Genomic DNA, 21,433 nt, shown 5'->3' on the forward strand with positions numbered 1-21,433 from the left:
AGACTGTGGGAGCAGAGAGGAGGGGTATGTAAGTCATTGGACATGGAGGTGGATTTCACATAAGGCTTCTCAGAGAAAGTGATATCTAAACTGAGCCCTGTGGAAAAATGGGAGTTAGCCAGGTGGAGATGCGGGAGGAAAAGGTCCAAGCAGAGGGAACAGCATGTGAAGAGCGCTAGAGGCAACAAAAAGTTTGGTACATTCAGGGATCTGTGAGTAGTTTATGTAGTCGGAATGAGGAAGGGCGGAGGGCAAGGAATACGGCAGATGAGTTTAGAGAGGTCAGGCAGGGGCCACATCACAGGGGGTTTTGTAGGGCCAGCTAAGGAGCATGGACTTTATCCTGAGGCCAGGGAGAACCAACTGAAGGAGGGACGTGTTGTGGTCGGAGCTGCTCTTTAGAATAATCATTTTGGTTGCCATGTGGAAGGTGGGCTGGAAGGGGACCAGACGGGACGCATGGAGTTTAGTTAGGAGGCTGGGACATCATGCAGGTGCAAGATGAGAGGGCCCAGCGTAAGGTCATGGTAGTGGGTTTGGAAAGAAGGGGGTGGAGATGAAATATGACAGGAGGTAGAATTGTCAGGATTTGGTGATTGGTTAGAAAACAGAGGTTAGGAATGAAGGGTGAGCCCAGGTTGCTGGCTTGAACTTTGAGTAGACAGTGGGGCCATTACTGAGCTGAACAGGCGAGTGAGGATTGTGGGTAAGATGATGAGTTGAGTTTGAGGTGCCTGTGGGACCCACGGGTGTTGATGAAGGTAACATATATCCTGATGTTCAGGAGGGTGACCCCACAGTCATCGGAGGTGATCATCTAGGGACCTTGTAAGGAGTGAGAGGAAAAGAAGACCTAGACTAGAACTCCAAGAAGCACTGAATCTAAGGGACATACTGAGGTCAAGGACAGGAGACTGAGGAGAGCGACCCTGCTTTTTTCTTCCTGTGCCTCATGGGTTGCCAAGTTTGGCTTCAGCCAAAGTAGAGTGAGGTCAGGTGATCCGTGAAAATATTTTCATGATCTGTGAAAATATATGACCCAACTATAGGCATAGAGCCTGGAAAATAGAGGTATTCATCTGATGTTGGTTGAAAAACATGATTGAATGAATACATTAAGAAGTGTGACTATAAAGCACCAAGACTTTAAAAACAATATACCGGTGTTTATACATCCAAAACCATATTGTTCCCTGCAAAGCAATCTCCTTAATGAATATTTACCTCCATTTAGGAAAAGGCTTTTAAAGTATACTAGCAAAGACAGATAACACATAGAAAAAGATCTATCAATATGTATTTGACTACATGAAAGTAAAAACCAGGATGCTAAAAAATCATTAAAGATTGAAAAGCAAGTGACAAATTAGGGAAAGCAACAAGAGACACAAAGGGTTGGCTCCTCACCGGATAAGCATTCCTTCCAAAAAAGAAAAAAGGAAAAGCTAAATACTTCAATAAGAAAATAAGCCAAAGTTATAAATGGGCAACACATAAAAGAACAAATACAAATAAACCTATTAAAAATTCCATCTTATTAATAATTAAAACATTCATCTTAAAATAAGATAACATTTTCACTTACCAACTTGGCAATGAATTTCGAAAGTTTCAAAAATATACATCCTCTTTGATCCAGAGAGTCTACGTCTAAAAATTTGTATGAAGGAAATAATCAGAGATGTGCAAAAAGTAGATGAATAGGAGAATATTACTGCATCATAATTTTAATAGCAACAAAATTGGAAACAACAAAACAATAACAGGACATTACAAATAATTTATGTTTTTGTTTTTAATCTTTTCTATTTTCTACTTTCTACAGTAAAGTTAAATAGCCTTTGCAATTCAGAAAACAAATAAACGTTGCTTTTTTTGAAAAGGGAAAAAGAAGTCACCTTGACTACAAATATTTTTTTGGAAGGCTGCCACTACTCAAAATCTTCCAGAGCCCCGTCTCTAGCAGTCTTAAGAGCTAGTTTCTGAGACCCACAGGAAATTGATTATATTACTCTATAGTCATCATTTCATTTTGGATCCAAAAAAAGCCGTTATTTGGTTCCATCACCCACCTAATTCAACGGCATGTATATCAAATGACTTTAGAGTCTGGTGAAAAATCACTCTCCCAAAGTATGAAAATTTTTCCTTCATGAAGAAATGGCAAAGGAATGTTGTTTGAAGTTTTGGAATATATGTATTTTGGAATACATATATGCTTATCACGGAGCTCAGCATATGGAGCTCAATAAATAGTAGCAGTTGTTATCCCCATTTTCTTATTTGGTTTTATTTATTTCCGCAGTTGTCTAGGAGGCCAGATGGGTGAATTCTCCAGCCAATGCTTTTTTTTTTTTTTTTTTAACATATTTATTGGAGTATAATTGCTTTACAATAGTGTGTTAGTTTCTGCTGTATAACAAAGTGAATCAGCTATACGTATACATATATCCCCATATCCCCTCCCTCTTGCGTCTCCCTCCCACCCTCCCTATCCCACCCCTCTAGGTGGTCACAAAGCACCGAGCTGATCTCCCACTAGCTATCTATTTTACATACTGACTGACTCATTCCATCAGTTTTTTTTTGGGTGGACATTCTGTAGCCTCCCACCTTAAAATGTCAAGATTCCAGGACCCAGAGAAGCAAATGAACAATGTCCAATTAACTGCCTTAGCAACGCCCATGGACTGTGAGAGTGGACACTGCAGTTCCTCAATACACGTTCATACATGGTCTTTAAGATAAAACGCTGGGTTTGGGGCTGCGCCTCAGTCTGCCCTCCACTGCCGCCTAGGGGTGGGGAGGGGAAGTGCTGCCTCTCCTGCCTGGTGGTAGCTTCTGGAGAAGACGGTGGATTGCATAGTGTCACCTCTAGAGGGAGCTCAAGCTCGTCTTCCCCGACTCCGAAACTGGGTCTGGATGGAGATGAGAAGGTAAAGTGAATCAAAACACAGACCTTGGAATGAGACAGACCTCCTTGAACTCCAAGCTCTATCACTCACAGCTCCGTGACTTTGAGCAGTCACTCTCTCTCTGAGTTTCATCCTCTGTTAAAATGGGGATAAAATAATGGCTATTTCATACGGGTGTTTTGAATTGAGACAGCAAAAGTAACCACCTAAAATAAGGTCTGATCCATTGCAGGTGCTCCACAGATGGCGTCTCTAGATTCAGAGCATGTGATTAGTACATACTGCTGGGGGGGTGTAAAGAGATCATTAAAAGCACTGGTTGCGGGGAAAACATCCTTAGATTTTTCTTTCCTTGAAATTTCAGGATTGCACTGCTCTCTCTCCTTTCCAGTGAATCCAGTGCTGGGCTGTCTCCTCTGCAGGCAAGCTCTGGCCCCTTGGAAGACCTATCCGTGTTGGAGAGAGTGGCAAAGAGGGGTGGAGTGGATGACTCAGGACAGCGGCTCTGCACAGAGTCAGATGATCCAGGATCAGAACGTGGGGCTGGAAAAAGCGAACCAGGGATAGCAAATAGTTTTCCTTTTGCACCCTCAGTCTGATTTTGGGAGTAGGTGAAAGAGAAGGAGTCTGGGATTGCATTCAAGAACGAATGTTGTGATCAGTTAGCAGTGTCTGCTGTAGTTGTGGGATAGGAGACTGAGGGCACTTATGCCACCTATTTGCCCCTCAGTGGTCTGACAAGTGCTATTCAATTACGGTCCACGGACCAGGGCTGATCTGTGGGCTGTCTGAAACTGGTCTGCAACAAGGTAAGAAATGAAATTGAGAGTAAGTGTTCAAAAAAAATTTGTAGCAATTTGGCACAGTAATTTTATCAAATCTATTGAATCTAATAATAAAACATTTAGGCTTTTATTTGCATGTTTTTTCCTTACTTTTTTTCTAGTAGTTCACTTTTATTGTATTTTATAAAATTATCTATCCATGACAGATTGGAGGAAGTGGTCCTTCACCAAGGAGACTTTGAGAAGCACTTGCTGAGAGCTTCAGGCAAAAAGGGGGAAAAGGGGTCCTTTCTGTTCCACGCTTATTAGAATAGGAGACAAGAAGGTAACGAGGAGCGGGTACTGCTGAGATTTCCACAGCCATCCCTCAGGAACCTGTAGTGGTAAGCAGCTGGTGGAGAGTTCAGAAGTTTGCAGTCTTGGCTGCCTTTGCCTCAGAGAATGATCCAGAAACCAAAAACTCCCATTTGCTTTTTTGCCTTTCGTCCTCCCAAAGGTTGATTGCTTTGGGGAAAACTGAGGCAGCTCAACAAATATGACATAAGTTCTCACAAAAACTTTTCAAGGTGGAATTGTTGGAGTGCATACGGGCTCCCGTGGAGACTCTGGGAAGAGCATGCACACATGCGAGGGTCTTTGCAGCCCGCCTGCGTGGCTGGTCCAGGGATGCATGTATGGAGGGCGAATGACATGGTGCACGTGCGGAGGCTGCCTACTGGCTCAGTCCTGCATCCTTAGAGCTAAGGGTACGTTTACCTCCTCTGTTCAACCTAACTGTAGATTTGGGCAATCTGATTTCTGTAGCAGCTGAGCACTGTAGGGAATGACAATTCCCAGGAAATCATTTATATGGAAATCATGAAATAAGAAGCCTATGGTAGGGGAAAGCAGAGAAAAGCCGAAGGCTTAGCGGAGAATTGTAATCATGTAGGCAGCTGATGCACAGGAAGGATGGGTGGGCAGATGACAGCCCTGCCCCTCACCTGGGAGCTCTTTCAACTCACCCAGAAGCAAGAGAATCTTCCCTGCAGCCGAGGCTTTGCACAGTGGCTCCAGAGGCCCCATTCCCAGGGGGTGTGGGACCAGTATCGTAGAGGCCACCTGCTGTGATCTGGAGCCTGGAAGGGAGTCAGATAGATCTGGGTTCAAACCCTGATCACTGCTTACTAACTGTGCCATCTTGACAGTTTGCCTCACCTTTGAGCCGCACAGTTTCCCCATCTTTAACGTGGGATGGTATTGGAATCCTCTTAGGGTACTCGTGGTCTAAGCCGACAAACACTGAGGGACAAATACTGAGGGCTCACGGGGCATTCCCCTAGCACAGGGGTCCCTAACCCTCAGGCTTCTTAGGAACCTGGCCGCTCGGCAGGAAGTGAGTGGCGGGCCAGTGAGCAAAGCTTCATCTGCCACTCCCCATCACTCCCCATCACTCTCCATCACTCCCCATCACTCCCCATCGCTCGTATTACCACCTGAACCTTCCCCCTTACCCCGTGGAAAAATTGTCTTCCATGAAACTGGTCCCTGGTGCCAGGGACCGGCACCAGGGACCAGTTGGGGACTACTGCCCTAGCACATTCTCATCGGGTGGGCTTGAAGAGCTGAGGTGGGTCGAATATGAGAGGCCGTTTGGTCCAGCTAGCTCTCTTATGTTTTCAGGGGGGCACCGAGGCCCAGAGAGGGGCTTGGAATTGCCTGAGACTAATTTGCCAATTACTACCAGGATTGGGTCCAGACCCAGGTTTTTTGACTAGCCAGCTTGCTAAAAAAAATGCAAAACTGCTTTGTCATCCACGCTCAAAAGTGCTCCAAAGCCAAAAGGGTTTCCTAGTTTTTAGCTCACTTATGTGAGTAGCCCGGGTTCCAGCTCAAGCCTGAGAGGGGATTCAGATCAGAATCCTGGCTCACTTGAAGGCCAGTGCCTCCTGGGAAAGAGCTCATCCTAAGGGGAGAGGGCGCCTAGCATAAGGAGCTTGGCTGGCCAGCAAATTCCGATCTTCACATGGGGCCATGTGCACGCATGGTGGTTCCCACTCAGCTTTGGCTCAGCCCCAGACACCTGTGTCGAGGTCCTTGCAAAGGAGAGGATTGTAAGCAATCTGTTTTACTCACAATTCTATAACGTTTTGAGCATGACCAGCACTACTCTGTGACAATTCAAACAGAGGGTAGCGGGAAAGGAGGCGAGAAGCATTCGCTCCACTTGGCTGCTACACACAGGGCAGCTTGACCACCTGGAGGCTTCAGTTGTGGGAGGAGATGGTGTCGTGCAGAAGAGGGGAGATAGGGAGAGAGGGCACGTGGAAGCCTGTTACGGTGGAGGTGAGTCTATTCAAGTTGTAGTGGACGTGGCTAGTTGTCTAGCCAAAACCATTTCCTCTTTGCCAGCTGAACTAACATCTTGTTCAAAGAGGCAGTGAATCTGGCCCAGATGATGGATTTCTAATAAGTCCATACCCCACCTTCCCAGGTTCCCTTGAAGTTAAGGAATGACCATGTGCCCTAGTTCTGGTCAATGCAACCTAAGGGGCAATCCGCTCTGGATACTTCTGAGAAAGTATTCAGGATATAAACACGAGGTGCCCTGGTCCCTTTCCTTTTACTTCCTGCCGGGAATGTGATTTGATGGCTGGAGCTGCAGCAGCCATTTATTTAGAATCTCCATAAATGGTTCAGGCAAAACAAAAGAAAACAAAACACTCTCCTATTTGCTTATGCCACAAAGATCAGGTTTTCTGTCCTTTGGGGCACAAAGCATTCTTAACTTGGTAAGTGAACCCAAGAAAAGAATACCTGCTGTGGGTTCCCAGGAATGTTTAACTTGAGAGGAAAGCAGGTTCTACAGAGAGCTCTGTTGTTCTGCATGGCGATTTGGGTTCTAGCATAGTACTTAGGTAATGAGCTCTGAAGGAAGAAAGATTAATACGAGCCATAGTTACTGGAAAGGAAGCAGCAAAAATGTGAACATTTGTAGATATTATAATTGTGTATGTGAAAAATTCTAAAGAATCTACACAAAATGATTAAATTAATAAGTGAATTTAGCAAGGTCACTGGATACAAGGTCCATGTACAAAAATCATTTTATTTCTAAATGCTAACAACAAACAAATCAAAAAGGAAAAATTTTTAAAATCTATATATAATGACATAAAAGACATCAAATACCTAGGAATAAATTGAATGAAAGATGTATAATACCTTAAACCCTACAAAACATTACTGAGAAAAAGAACATCTTAAAAAAAATGAAAGGATATTTCATTCAAAAGACTCTCTGTTGTGAAGATGACAATTCTCACCACATTTATTCATAATTTTAATGCAATCCCGACGACAAAAAAAAAAAAAAATCCCAACAAGTATTTTGGTGGAGATTGACAAGCTTGGCAAAGAGCTAAGAATAGCCAAAACAATTTTGAAGAAGAATAAAGCTGTCTTAATTATTATAGCTTTTTGTTACTATCAGATGTGAAGATGCACTGAAAAACTATAGTAATTAGGACAGTGTGGTATTGGCCCAAGGACGGACAGACTGACAGAATGGGATAGAGAGGCAATTGTGAATCTCACAATTATGAGGAATGAAAGAAGATAAACATGAAAAGTTACATATTGTATACTTAGATTTATATAAAGTTCAAAACGGGCAAAGTGATTCATGGTATTAAATCAGGATAGTAGTTACCTTGGGGTGGCAGGAAGGGATTGGAACTGAGCAGGAAGTCACTTGGGTCTGACCATATTCTGTTTCTTGATCTCTGTCTGTTATCCTTCTATAAAATGTTCACAATTTAAAATATTAAAGAGTGTGGGCTCAGAAATCAGACTAGTTGGCCTCTTATTGTCTGTGTCCTTGGAGAAGATACTAGTGTCTGTGTCTCAGTTTCTTCACATGTAAATTGGAATGAAAAGAGGCAAATCAGTTAAGACCTGTAAACCCTTCAAAACCGTCTCTGGCAAATGGTAAGTCCTCTATCAATACTGGGTACTTTATTCCAATAATAATGATAGTGGAACCTAAGCCTGCTGATAGCTAGGGAAAGAACTGGTGAAGGATCTGTGTTTGGGTTTTGTAGCCAAAATGATAAAAAATCAAGATGGTCCCTCAAATTATTTGCTTGCATGCTTGCTAGCTAAATAGTTTCCAAACCAAGTTGAATCCGAGCCAACAAAAGAGCTTGAAATCCACCATGGAGTCCATTTATTCCCTAGCTTGTTAGCTAGCTCTGAACTTTGAAGGAAGAGGTTTCCTCATTAGCGCGCAAGTTAAAAGAAAAAAAAGGAAAAGAAAAAGAAGAAAAGAATTCAGATTCTTTGTTCACTAATTTGTCAGCTAGCTAAAAGCCTACGATTGAAGACTGCTCCCAGCTTTTTGCCTACAGTTGCCCTCCCAAGGCATTCCTGGTTGTGAGTTGCCAAAGGGCCTGATTCCTGGTGATTCTAGGTCTTTGCTTGCAGATAGGCTGGAAAGCCCTCACCTTGCCTTTCTCCTGGCCATCTGCCTGTCACCCTGGTCTCTAATGGAAGAAAAGCTTTTGTCCCCCTGTGAAAGGGTTTTCAGGCTTCAGAGTTCAGATAGGGGGGTAGATAACGCTGTATCCCGGAATCACCTTGATAGAGGACAGAGGACCATGGTATGCCCTGCGGTGCAGAGCATAAAATAAGAACTAGCAACGATCCTGCTCTTCAGAACAAAATTCTGCCAGCTGGTTCAAAATGTCACTGGATCCTTTTTTCTTTTTTTTAAAGACAGGAAATTAAATGACCACACCTGTAGTTGTTTCTGCATGAAGCCTTTAGAACAGAGGGCTTGTCTTTCCAGATCCCTGGGGCAAATTAAAACAGCAGAAAGCTCTGATGAAAAACTAAAGACAAGGACTCAGAACAACCTCACTTGCTCTGTTACTGGCGCCCTGCAAAGCCGAGTATATTCGTCCCTCCTTTGGGGCCCTGCAGGATCGCAGAGCCAGTCCCTCTCCTCGCTGGAGAGCAGGCACTTGGAGAGATGGATATGGGTACAAGGAACAGCTGGGCTCTGTGTCGCCACGGCTTAGTGGAGGTGAATAATTATTACGATGCAGAATCAGAGAAAGAATATTTCTTTCTTTGTTTAAAGGCCAAAGTAGACAGTGATCTATGAGGCCCAGCTACACAGAGTGAGAAGGAAAATATAAAGTGGGTAAGAGCTAGGGTGGGGTTTAAACCTTCAAACCACAGCTCTGTCACTTACTAGCTGTGTGAACTTGGGGCTTGTGAACTTGAATCTCCTTGCCTATTCAGAGGGTCCAAGAGTACCTATTTGATAGCACGGTGGTGAGGATTAAATGAGATAATGCATGGAGAGTACCTAGCCTGGAGTCTGGCGCACGGCGGGCCCTCGATAAATGGTAGCTTTTATTTGTTATTATTCATGTCAAGTGGTACCACTCACGGCTTCTGAAATTACAGTCAGTCTCTTTTGACATCCCTTCTCTATTTGAGTCTTCCAAATGAATTTTGTGGTTGGAATATTTGTCTGTCTCTGGTGGTCTGGCGTTATAGTTAATCAGGCCATGGACATCTGTCCCTTGGAGACGTTTTGCTGGGATAATTGGTAAGAAATTGAGTTAGGGGCTGCTGCCCTTTTCTCAAGGCTGATGGATCGTGCCTCTCATTTCGGGGCCAGGGCAGCCTGGCTTTTGTCTCCATCTTCAAAAAGCTGTCAGTGTGGGTGTGAGGTGAGCTCAGGCCTCAGCAGCTGCTCATGCCATTTGGAGGGTTGCCAGCAAGAGAGGGGGTGGCCCACGCCCACGTTTGTCTGCCTGCAGCTGGGAGAGTCAAGGCAGGGAGCTCGTGCCTAGACTGTAGGCTGCTCGAACCGCTGGCCTGGCCCACTTGGTGCTGGCCAATTACAGATTCTGACCCCAGCCTTATGCTACCTTTTTGTGCCATACTTCTAGGGTCCCCCCCATAATAATAATATTAGTAATAATATCAGTTACCATTTTGTATACTCTTCTCACAAGATACTTAGCTTGCGTTTGCAGCAACGTGGATGGATATCATATGACATCACTTATATGCGGAATCTAAAAAAGGACACAAATGAACTTATCTACGAAACAGAAACAGACTCATAGACGTAGAGAACAGAACTGTGGTTGCCAAGGGGGAGGGGGGTGGGGGACAGAAGTACTGGGATACAAACTAGCATATATAGGATAGGATTAGCAGATACAAACTAGTATGTATAGGATGGATAAACAACAAGGTCCTGCTGTAGAGCAGAGGGAACTATATTCAATATCCTGTGATAAACCATAATGGAAAAGAAAATAAAAAAGAATGCATATATGTATAACTGAATCACTTTGCTCTATAGCAGAAATTAACACAACATTGTAAATTAACAATACTTCAATTTTAAAAAAAGAAAAAAAATGGCTTGGCCATTTATTAGCTCTGTGAACTCAAACTATATGACTTACCTAAACCGATGGTTCTCCAACTTTGCTGTAGAGTAGAATCATCTGGGGAGGTTTTAAAAATTCCAGGGGCTTCCCTGGTGGCACAGTGGTTGAGAATCTGTCTGCCAATGCAGGGGACACGGGTTCGAGCCCTGGTCTGGGAAGATCCACATGCCGCGGAGCAACTGGGCCCGTGAGCCACAACTACTGAGCCTGCGCGTCTGGAGCCTGTGCTCCGCAACAAGAGAGGCCGCAACAGTGAGAGGCCCGCGCACTGCGATGAAGAGTGGCCCCCGCTCGCCGCAACTAGAGAAAGCCCTTGCACAGAAACGAAGACCCAACACAGCCAAATAAATAAATAGGGTTCCCTTTAAAAAAAAAAAAAAAATTCCAATGTCCAGGCCACACCCCTACTAATTACATCGGAATCTGTGGGGGCAGGACTCGGGCATCAGCATTTTTAGTTGACACCAAAGATCAGCTGCCTGAGGACCAGTGAGTTCACCCTCCAGGCTCGCCCTTCCGCTAGGTGTGGTCCTCAGGCTGCGGTGCGGACATCCCCTGGGAACTTGCTAGCACTCCTGGACCCCAGGCCCCAACCCAGGCCTACTGAATCAGAATCCCCAGGTGATTCTCCTGCCCATTACAATGCTCAGAAGATGCACTCATCCAAAACTCGCTTTTCTTATCAGTAAAGTAATAGTAACACCCGCTGTGTTTCTCGAACTTACCTGCTCACAAGAGTCCTCGGAACACCTGATGAAAATACAGAATCATTAGGCCTTACCTCAGTCCCACTGGATCAGAATGTCCAGGGCGAGAGTTTGTGAATCTATAATTATACCATGTTCCCTCCTGGTGGTTCTTATAACCAGGCACGTTTGGGAAACACTGAGTTGTTTTTTTTTTTAATTTATTTTTGGCTGCGTCGGGTCTCAATTGTGGCACGCAGGCTCTTCATCATGGCATGCGAGCTTCACTCTAGTTGAGGCGCGCGGGCTTAGTTGCTCCGCAGCATGTGGGATCTTAGTTCCCCAACCAGGGATCGAACCGCATCCCCTGTATTGGAAGGCGGACTCTTAACCGCTGGACCACCAGGGAAGTCCCAAGGGAAACACGGAGTTCTAATCCTCAAGGGATTATCGTCACGATTAAGTGAGAAAATAAAGCTCTTTTTGTTTTTGTCATACATTGAGGGTAACTATTATGTGACATGATACTAGCTGTTTTGTGCACGCTCTGAATGAGTGTCTACATCTTACACAGAAAGAAACAGTTATACTTTTCAGCTATTATGAAAAATTTGTTTCTTGGTTGGTCAGAGTTCACTGGGACCCCCCTACAAACCCCTAGGGCAGCGTCCTCCACGTGCCCTAGGCTGCTTCAGTTTTGTGGCTCCACCATCTCAACCCAAGACCTCTGCACTGACCAGGATGTGGGGTGAGAGAAGCAAAGAGAACTCACATCAGCTCTTGGGTGCTTAGCCCTGGAAGTGACATATGTCACCTCTGCTGAAGCCTGCCGGCCAGAACTAGCCACATGGCCCTGTAGAGTTGCAAGAGTGTAGTCTCCCTGTGCACTCAGAAAGAGGAAAAGGAAAACCAGAACCCGGTGAGCACAAGTAATGTCTATCCCAGGCAGGTTAATAATTTGGTATCCCTCAAACCATTAGTCTTCAAATATTTGCTAAAAAGATATTTAGAGAAGAGGCTGAATGTTGTTGTGTGTTAAGAATGAAAACAAATGAGTCCTCTTGGCAGTATTTAGTCTCTCTGTTGTCCAAGCAAAACGGCTCTCGATTCAAACTCACATCTCCATTCAGCAGAACAAAGGCCAGAATTAATCTGAACCTCTTTCCTGAAAGATGAGTTAGGGACCCATAATTTTTGGACCATGCTTCCTGGGTGTCTTATCATGTGTCTAAGTGGTTCATCAGAGAATCGTTCCCAACCACGCACAGTACTCTCCTTGGAAGGAATTCTAAGGATGGAGCAGTAGAGATGGTTAACTGTCTACCCAACATCCAGTCTCCTTTTCTTCTTTCTGAAGATAGGATATCAGTGAGAGCTAGCTACTTACCCAGTTACAATTTTCCTTCTTTTCCTTAATAACAGTTCTCTGTTGGGAGTAACAATGTGCCCACATGAAAAACTGTATTTCTCAGTCTCCCCTGAAGATAAGAATGGCCAGATGACAGTACTTAAGTGGGACTTCAAGGAAAGCTCTTTCCAGGATGTTGACTGTGCTGAGTCAACAAGGTTACCTCTTATAATCTTACCCCTTCCTACTACTTGGAGTATAGATGTGATGGCTAGAAATGCAGCATCACTCTTGTCACCATGAGGTGAGTTTGATGATGGAAGCCATTAGATAAGCAACACAGCTTGATGACTGAGCTATCACAACTGCCCTGAACTACCCATTTCCAGACTTCTTTTATGTAAGAGAAAGAGAAGAGAAAATAAAAATGTGTTTAAGGCAGTGGAGTTGGGTCTCTGATATAGCTGGTGTTATAGTCTGTCCTCAGCTCCAGGCTTGTCACAGGGGGAAAGAGGTGGAGAAGGAGAAGTAGAGATAAAAGGTGGCAAGAATGGATAAAGAGGAGACAAGGACCTGTATCCTAGGAACACAAGGGAAGGGTTGGATTGTGAAGGGAAGGGGAAGCAATGGGGGAGGGGAGGAAATTAGAGATGATGGATGAAGGCTGGTTAGGGGTTAAAAGTGCTGATTCAGGCTCAGAGAGTGCTGAGGTTAAATCCTGTCTTCACTCATGACCTTGGGCTCATAGCAGGTGTTCAATATGATATAATAATAGCATTAATAGTAGAGTTATGTAACACATTTGATCTGATATGTCAGGCACTCTTCTAGGTGCTTTACATATTTTAACTCCTTGAATCCTCACAACAACCCTTAAAGGTAAATACTATTATTATCCCCACTTTCTAAATGAGCAAACTGTGGCACAGAGACTGTAGGTCACTTGACCCAGGTCACAGCTGATAAGTGTGAGAGCCATGATTTCAACCATCTCTGCTCAAAACTATGTGCTACTAAGAATTCCTCCACTCAGCAAACTGAGTGGGTCCTCAAAGTCGGCTCCTAAATCCACTTGCTTTAATCCTAAGTGACACGTACAAGTGACTGCTTTGTTGACAGACAGCACAGTTGATGACCTTCTGCTCTGGCATATGTTTGCCCTAGTTCATAATAATGCAGGATTATAGGCTGAGATTTCAAATGTCGTTGAGCTTCCATATTATGACAATAATTACTAATGTTGGCATTAATTGAGCATGTACTAAGCGTCTGATACCACCCAAGAAGCTTTCACTTATGTTGTTACGTAAAATTAACAAATTAGTCCTATGAGACAAGTAATACTATTTCATTTAGCAGATGAAGAATTGGGGACCCAGAGAGTTAAGCAACTTGCTCAAGTTGGGTAGTTAATTGGTGGAACGGGGACTCAGACTCAGGAGTACCTGAAGGCACAGCTGGCACACTTCCACTGGGTGACACTCTGCTGGGGGTGGCAGGTGGGAAAGGCTGGGCGGAGAGTGTGAGGAGGGAGGGCTGAGGACAGAGGAGGCAGGAGGAGGTGGAGAGGCTTGGACGGTCAGGAGGGGCCTTACGGGACATTGCTTGAAACGTGGGGAATAGGCCTTTTGTGCTGTGCTTCACTAATCTCTACTCGCCTCTCTCTCAGTGTAACTGTAACTGTGAAGTTTCATTTATAAGCTTCCTGATCTTTAGCAGCAAGTTGGTGTAGAGAAAAATCAGAGGATTTGGAGTCTGGATACCTGCTTTCTTTCTTCAGTGTTATCAATCATTTGCTGTGTGACTTTGGAAGTCATTTTACTTCTGATCTTCACTTTTTCCTGAAACAAGGGTAAGATTATCCAGGGCAAGGTGTTGGGAGGATCAAATGAGGCAATGTATTTGGTTTCTAAGCATTGTCTATTTGTTTAATTAAATATTGCACGTATTGGGACTTCCCTGGTGGCACAGTGGTTAAGAATCCACCTGCCAATGCAGGAGACACAGGTTCGGTTCGATACCTGGTCCAGGAAGATCCTGCACACCGCGGAGCAACTAAGCCCACAAGCCACAACTACTGAGCCTGCATGCCTAGAGCCCGTGCTCTGTGACAAGAAGCCACCGCAATGAGAAGCCCGCGTACTGCAGCGAAGAATAGCCCCCGTCCGCCGCAACTAGAGAAAACCCATGTGCAGCAACGAAGACCCAGCACAGCCAAAAATAAAATAAAAATTAAAAAAATTCTCATTCTTTTAAAAAATAATAATAAATAAATAAATATTGCACTTACTATAAATGTAATATTTGTCAATAGTGGAAAAATTAGGAGACACAGAGAAGCAAGAAGAAAAAAGACTGTAGCTATCCCTTGTGGTAGGCACCATCAGCTGGCTAAACCCATGCCAACTGGTCCCTGGGGTCTTCCCAGCTTCCCTTGCAGCTGGGGTGGCCATGTGACCCATTTCTGGCCAATGAGATGAAAGTGTAAGGCTTTGGCTTTTCTGGCTCAGAGGAACAGATGGGGCTCATGCCATCCCTTCTCCCTTTTGAATGTGGGATGTAACGTGTGGTGTTGCAACCATCTTGAGACCATGGAGAAAGGCCGAGGGAACACTACAGATGCTGGCCCTGACAGTGTTGGGCTGCCGAGCCAATGCCAGCAGATGCCCACCTCCAGACTTCTTATCTTGTGAGAAGAATAAACCCTTGTTATTTTAAGCCACTGTTAGTTGGGTTTTCTGTAACTTCCATCATAACTATTACATTAATATACTCTCATCATCCAGGGATCATAAATGATGACATCTCAGTTTGCATCTTTTCAGGTCTTTTCCGATGCATATGCATCAGGAAAATAATTTGAGACATTAAGAAGTTTCCTCCTAACACATGCTACCTTGTACCTTGTGTTCTACACTCACCATCTGGGCATTTTTCAGGCACTACCCATGAGGGACAATGAAGAGTTACAAAAACGAAAAGCCAAATTCTTGGCTACCCCTAGGGTGACTTGAAAACTTACAGCAGGGACAAAAGTTTGGAAGCCAGAGAGTACTTTTGCTTCACAAGAGCCAGGATTTTGAGAGAAAACAAAAAGTTTATCTTCGGATTTGCAATAGCCTGGCTTTGTATATAAAAGAGCAAACCTGGGAGCCTCAGAGCACTGTGTTTGGAAGATAAACCCCAGAGTGAAGAAGAATGCAGGTCTGAAGAAAGAGATAAGAGTTGGAATATCTGGAGAGAAAAGGGAACATTGGAAGGATGAGATCAGAGCTGACACATTACCTCGGTTCTGAGAAGGGGCTCAGAGTTCTGCCCCACACCTGAGACTGGGAGTGGGCCTTAGGAATCCTAAATAAGTTTAGGGAGAACCAGCAAACAGGAGGCACTTGAGTCTCTCTTCCCAGGATGTGAGTCCATTAAAGTCCATGTCAAACCTGGTACCTTGAGGGGCAAAGCAGCCATTGCTTGGGTGGGGGTGGTGAGGCTGAGGGCATCATTTCAGATGTGGGAAAGCATCTAAGAACGGTCCCCATGGACCCCTGTGAAGGGTACTAAACGGGCTGGGAATAAATTGGGACCAGGTAGATCAGGAGTGCATAGATTTCTCAACTAACAGTGAGGACAAGACCACAGACATTAGTAGCAGATGCCAGAGCTTCATGATGGGGACCAGAAAAGATGAACTGCAGAGGCCAAGGGAAGAACAGAGGGTAACATAGGACCAGATGCCACTCCTCTGGATTCCAGGACAATGCATCTGTCCATGGAAGAACTAGAGAAGCAGGGGAGGAGGAAGAAATTGGAAGGATCTTGAACTGACCATCTTAAATCAGGAAGTGTCTGAGTTACTTTGAATTGCAAGATTAAGTTTTCTGTAATCAGCAAGAATGTGGGATAGTAGGCTAAGCTAAGTTTACAGAAATAAAGTTTGTGGGTTTTTTTGGGGGGGGCTCACAAGTATGTATTCTGTAAATTTCAGCTCACCACCATGCATACTGCATTTATAATATATATGTAATTTTTTCCAGTATGGAAGAATATTGAACATGCTGTTTTGTCAATTTCTGTCCCCCCAATATATTGTGAACATTTTTCCATGTCTACAAATATTAATTTGAAATAGTGATACTTAAACTTTTTTTTGAAAGCTTTGAGAATCTGAAAATAATTATGTACCTAGAAAAATGCATATCTGCATCCACACAAAATGTCTGTATGTATTTAATGTCTGTATGTATTTAGGGTTAGTTGTTTAAGAACACAAGTTTAAGAATCTCTTGCCTGCAATATAATTTTCAATAACTGAATAGTATACATTATATAGCCACCCTGTGTTATGTTTCATCAACTTCCTATTGTTGCACATTGAGACTCCAGTTTGCCTCTATTATAGATGATCTTTATGATAAATTCCTAGAAGTAGAATTTCTAGTTATATTAGGAATGTTTCCACTGTAGGTAGCAGAATAGTCAAATGACAATGGTTTGTTTTTCTCCCATTATAAAAGATTCAGAGGAAGCAGCCTGGTGCAGACTCAATAATGCCATCAAGGACCCATACTTTTGCTCTATTTCTGCTCTGCTTGGCTTTTTGTCTTGTCACCTCATGGTTACAAAATGGCTGCTGCAGTACCATTATCATGTCCTTGTTTGAGACAGGATGAAGAGGGGCAAAGGCAATACTTTTTATCAGGAAGGACGACTTTTGCTTAAGTCTCAATAGCCAGAACTAGATCACATGTCTGTAGGTCTCTAAGGGAGGCTGAAAAAGTAAATATTCCTTTTTTCCAGATGTTTTAGTGGAGGCAGTTAAGGGAGAAGAGTGTTGATGGTTAGTTTTAGGTTAATCAGTATGCCACGCAGGGCCTAAGTTTCTGAATATTTTAAAGGAGTTGATCTACAGAGGCAACATACTTGAAAGGGTTTTATAAACCAACCAAATATTCTGTACAAATGTGAGCTATATAATTTATTAGAAGTGATGCTGTGTTTTCTTAGAAGATTGAATATGTAGTATTATTGCTAATCTCCGGGCAACTGCCTTGCTAATTGGTCACCTCTGTTCAGAAATACATTGTTAAAAAGCTCTTTTTTTTGGAAACAGCCTTTCCATACCCAGTGACAAAATTACTTGTTTAGACCCTGTTTTGATGCTTCAGTCACCTCCTACTGGGATGTCAGGGAAACAACATTAGGCATGGGGTCCAAAGACCTGAGTTTATTTCTTAGCTGTGCCATCTGACCACAAGGAAGACATTTCTCCAGGCCTTGGATTCCTTACTTGTAGGATGTGAATAATAATTTCTACTTTACAGCATTGCTAGAGGGGCAACATGAGGTTTTGGGTGAGAAAGTGCTGTGAAGTGGAATATAAATTTTGGTTATCTTTGCTGTTTAGCCCTCATTCTTATGGGCCATTTTCAGACCTGTTGAATCAAGGCCAAAGCCTGTGGTTTGTTGATAAACAAACTCTCCAAGGGGAAAAAATTAACTTAATTTTTAGTGTTTGGTGATATCCATGGTATAAATACTCTCACCATGGCCAATTTCAAACTACCAGTGGTTTAAAACCAGCTGCAAAATTCCCAGTTATTTAACAAATCCTCTTGTTAGCGGGTACAAGCCAGCTTCAGCACGCGGCTGGCCCAGAGCACAGAATCAGCCACCTTGTAGCCAAGTGTGCTGGTTGGGCCAGAGTCAGCAATCTGGATCCAGCTGGCAGGTGTAGTTACCAGTCAGCTCTCATTTTATCTCCTCCCCATCTCCAATATCTCTTTTCACACATACCCCTTGATTTGTGAAAGGTGTCTGTAAACTCCAGAGGGAGTTTACATGCAAGTTGTTTGATGAATTGATTTCTAGTAATGAATAGTTCTAAGCCCGCAAAGAGAGGATCAAAGTTACACATGGAAAGATGTTACCGAGAACTAATCCTGTACGTGCCATTTTTTTGGTTGATAAGTGACAGAACCCCGAGTCAAACTGATTTAAGAAATGAGGAAAGTTTATTGGCTCACATCAACATGAGGTTCAGGGTTGTGCTGGATTCCGGCAAGGCTAAATCCAGGAGTTCAAACAATGTCACCAGGATCTCAGGCAGACTTTCCCCAGGTGGTGGCAAAATGGTCATTAGAAGTTTTAGTTTAGCAACCCTAGTGAAAAGAGCACTTCTTTCCTGACAGAGCCTGTCAAACTCCCAGGAATTGCTGATTTGCCCAGTTGGGGTCACGTGCTAGTTGCCGAGTCAGCCACGGTTAACCAGAGAACGTAGAACTCTCGATGGCAGGCCTGAGTCATGTGCTCCTTCCTGGAGCTGGAGATGTGGTCTGCTGGTCTAAACCACATGGACTGGGAATGTTGGAGGGTGGTTCCCCAAAAGAACAGTGGAATTCTGTTACCAGAGGAAGAAGGATCTGTGCTTGGCAGATCAAAATAGCAAATGTCCACTACAAATCTTATGTGCTTCCTGTTATCCTGGGGAGATCTGTGTGGCATGAAAGACAGAAGTTCCAAATATAGCTCAAATCTTCCTGGGCTTCATCAGCCTGTGATTCCTAAGGAGGTCGTATTAACATTAATACTCAAATTTTTTCATTTTGAAAAACTGCTTTTAAAGGCAGCCTCTATGATATTTCTGAAAGTCCCTCTGGGGTATATTCACATGGCCTCACATATCCATCTGGGCTGCTGCTCCGGCAAAGCCGTCCAGCCAGCACCCCGCTGTTCACTGCTCCACTCCAGGGCCATAAGGATGAAAGGGTGTGGACCCTGCTCCCCGAGCCCCAACCCAGGGAGGAGCTGAGGTGAACAAGCACTGTACCTGGAACAAGTACTATAGACAAGGTATTTTACCTGTCTTTTCTCCTTTAATCCTCTCCCCAACCCTTTGAGGTATGTATTACAACCTGCCCTTGTTGATAAAAATGGTGGCTAAAAGCCGTGTCCAGACTAACTCAGCTCGTAAGAGGGGGAGCTGGGATTGGATGATCAGGTCTTCTGATTTTTAGTCTTGCACTTTCTCATTTTCCTATTTATTTCTGGCCAGAGTCAAATCTAACTCAGTTGGATATCACCTCCAACCCTAAAACATTGCTTCCCTCTCAAGAGATGCTCAATTAAAGTTGGATGAATATAAGAACCTGTACTCGTTCCTCAGAGGCCACTGGTCTGAAGGGGTGAGTTCATTGGTGTAGGGCAGGGTTATGGGCTGAGTTGCAGCCTCCAAAATTCATGTGTTGAAGTCCTGACTCCCAGCCCTCAGAAACTGACTGTATTTGGAGATACGATCTTTGAAGAGGTAATTAAATTAAAATCAGGTTGTATGGGTGGGCCCTAATCCAACATGACTGGTGTCCTTATAAGACGAGATTAGGATCCAGACATGCACAGAGGGAAGACCAGGTGAGGACAAAGGGAGAAGACAGCCATCTACAAGCCAAGTGGAGAGGCTTCAGGAGAAACCAACCCTTCAGACACCTTGATCTTGCACTTCTAGCCTCTAGAATGTATCGGAAAATACATTTCCATTGTTTAAGGCACCCAGTCTACTGTACTTTGTTATGGCAGCCTAGCAAACTAATACAGCCAGGAATATCTTTGAAGAAGAGAAGTCAGAACTAAACACTGTTGAGATGGGAAATTGTCTAGGTAATAATACATCCACGTGTAAAAGGCATAAAGTCTCCTTCCTACCTCCGCCCCTCCCCCAACCCACCTGGTTTCCCTCCTGGGAGGTGAATGGTTACCAATCTCTCTTGTTTCCTCCCAGAGTTATTCATTCTTTCTCCCTTCACAAACAGACACAACTGTATATCTAAACAATTTTTCTCACCTTATACACACTGTTCTGCACCTTGGTTTTTTGTTTAATAAAACATTCTAAAGATCCTGCTAGAATGACTTTAACAAAGCATGTTTGGAAAGTCAGAGAAATACCCTGGTGAATCACCAGCATGATTAAAAACTAAAAGCAATGCATTAAAACAGCTTTGCCACCCTGTCAGATATTTTAAGCCTGCTGCCTTCTGCGGAGCAGGGAGAGAGGCCCCAGAAGCCTCTGAGGGGGCCCTGACTGAATCATTAGCAGCTGGAGAGGAGCCTGGCTGCTCAGGAGGGCAAACCTTTGGTTTTTCGCCCCTGCCTTAGGCCTCCTCTCTGCCCTTCTCTCCCCCATACACAAAGTAGGTCAGCTTGAGAGATGCTTCCCTGAGCAGGTGGGAGAATGGCTGTGCTGAGTGGGAGGCCACGGCTCTGGGCCCATATTGGGATGCCATCTGTAATTGCAGACACTCAGAGCTGCAAGAGATCTTAAAGATCTAATTCCTTCAGTTTACACATGGGGAAGCTGAGCCCAGAGCAAGAAAAAAAAAAAAAAAAAAAAGGAACTTTGCTAAGTTGCTAAGGTCACTAGCTAGGTGGGGACAGAGCAAGGGACAGAATGTCAACGTCCTCCCTCTCACACCAGTGCTCTCTTCATGTTGCCACAATGTCCTGTTGGATCTGTAATCTTTGTCTAGATGTCCAGATTTTACTGTATCTTCTTTGTCATGCCCTACCTTCCCTCTGCGATTAAAAATAAGAGACCAGGGAATTCCCTGGCGGTCCAGTGGTTGGGACTCCGTGCTTTCACTGCCTAGGGCCCATGTTCGATCCCTGGTCGGGGAACTAAGATCCCACAAGCCTCATAGCCAAAAAGAAAAAGAGACCAGATCCTGAAGCCAGACTGCCTGAGTTTCAATACCGGTTCCACTCACTAGCTGGGTGATATGGGGCAAGTTAATTAGCATTTTTTTGTGCCTCAATTTCTTCTTGTATCAGATGGAGATGATCAGAGTACCTACCCCTGAGGGTTGTTGACAGGGTGGCCTTGTCGCATGGCTCCCAGAAGCACCATTCACAGCTCAGTCCATAATGTAGATGATATATGAGTGGTACTCCCCGGAGTTGTGCAGTGCACAGACTGGGAGGCCGTACACAGGAAGTGGCAGTGATGAGTTAAATGAAATTGTGCTTGTCATTCCTTTAGCATACTAAAAGAAAAGTAAATGTTGGCTATTATTATCATCATTGTCATTTTTATTGTCATCATGAAGAACCAATTGTCTTGTCTTTAGAAGCAGAAAGGAATGGGAGAACTGAGGAGAAAAGTCATATTTTCATGTTTCATTTCTATTATGAAGGTAATAGGCATTCGGAACAGAAAACCTGGAAAACACACATAAAAACAAACCAAACAGAA

At 44.0% G+C, this 21,433-nt stretch overlaps 1 long non-coding RNA gene across 1 annotated transcript in view; it reads left to right on the forward strand.

Moving 5' to 3' along the window:
* Positions 1-21,433, forward strand: part of LOC132374206 (uncharacterized) — a 31,304-nt gene that overhangs the window by 483 nt on the left and 9,388 nt on the right. The gene's annotated exons all lie outside the window — the stretch shown is intronic.

The sequence above is a fragment of the Balaenoptera ricei genome, chromosome 11, assembly GCF_028023285.1.
Source record: "Balaenoptera ricei isolate mBalRic1 chromosome 11, mBalRic1.hap2, whole genome shotgun sequence".
Taxonomy (NCBI): Eukaryota; Metazoa; Chordata; class Mammalia; order Artiodactyla; family Balaenopteridae; genus Balaenoptera; species Balaenoptera ricei.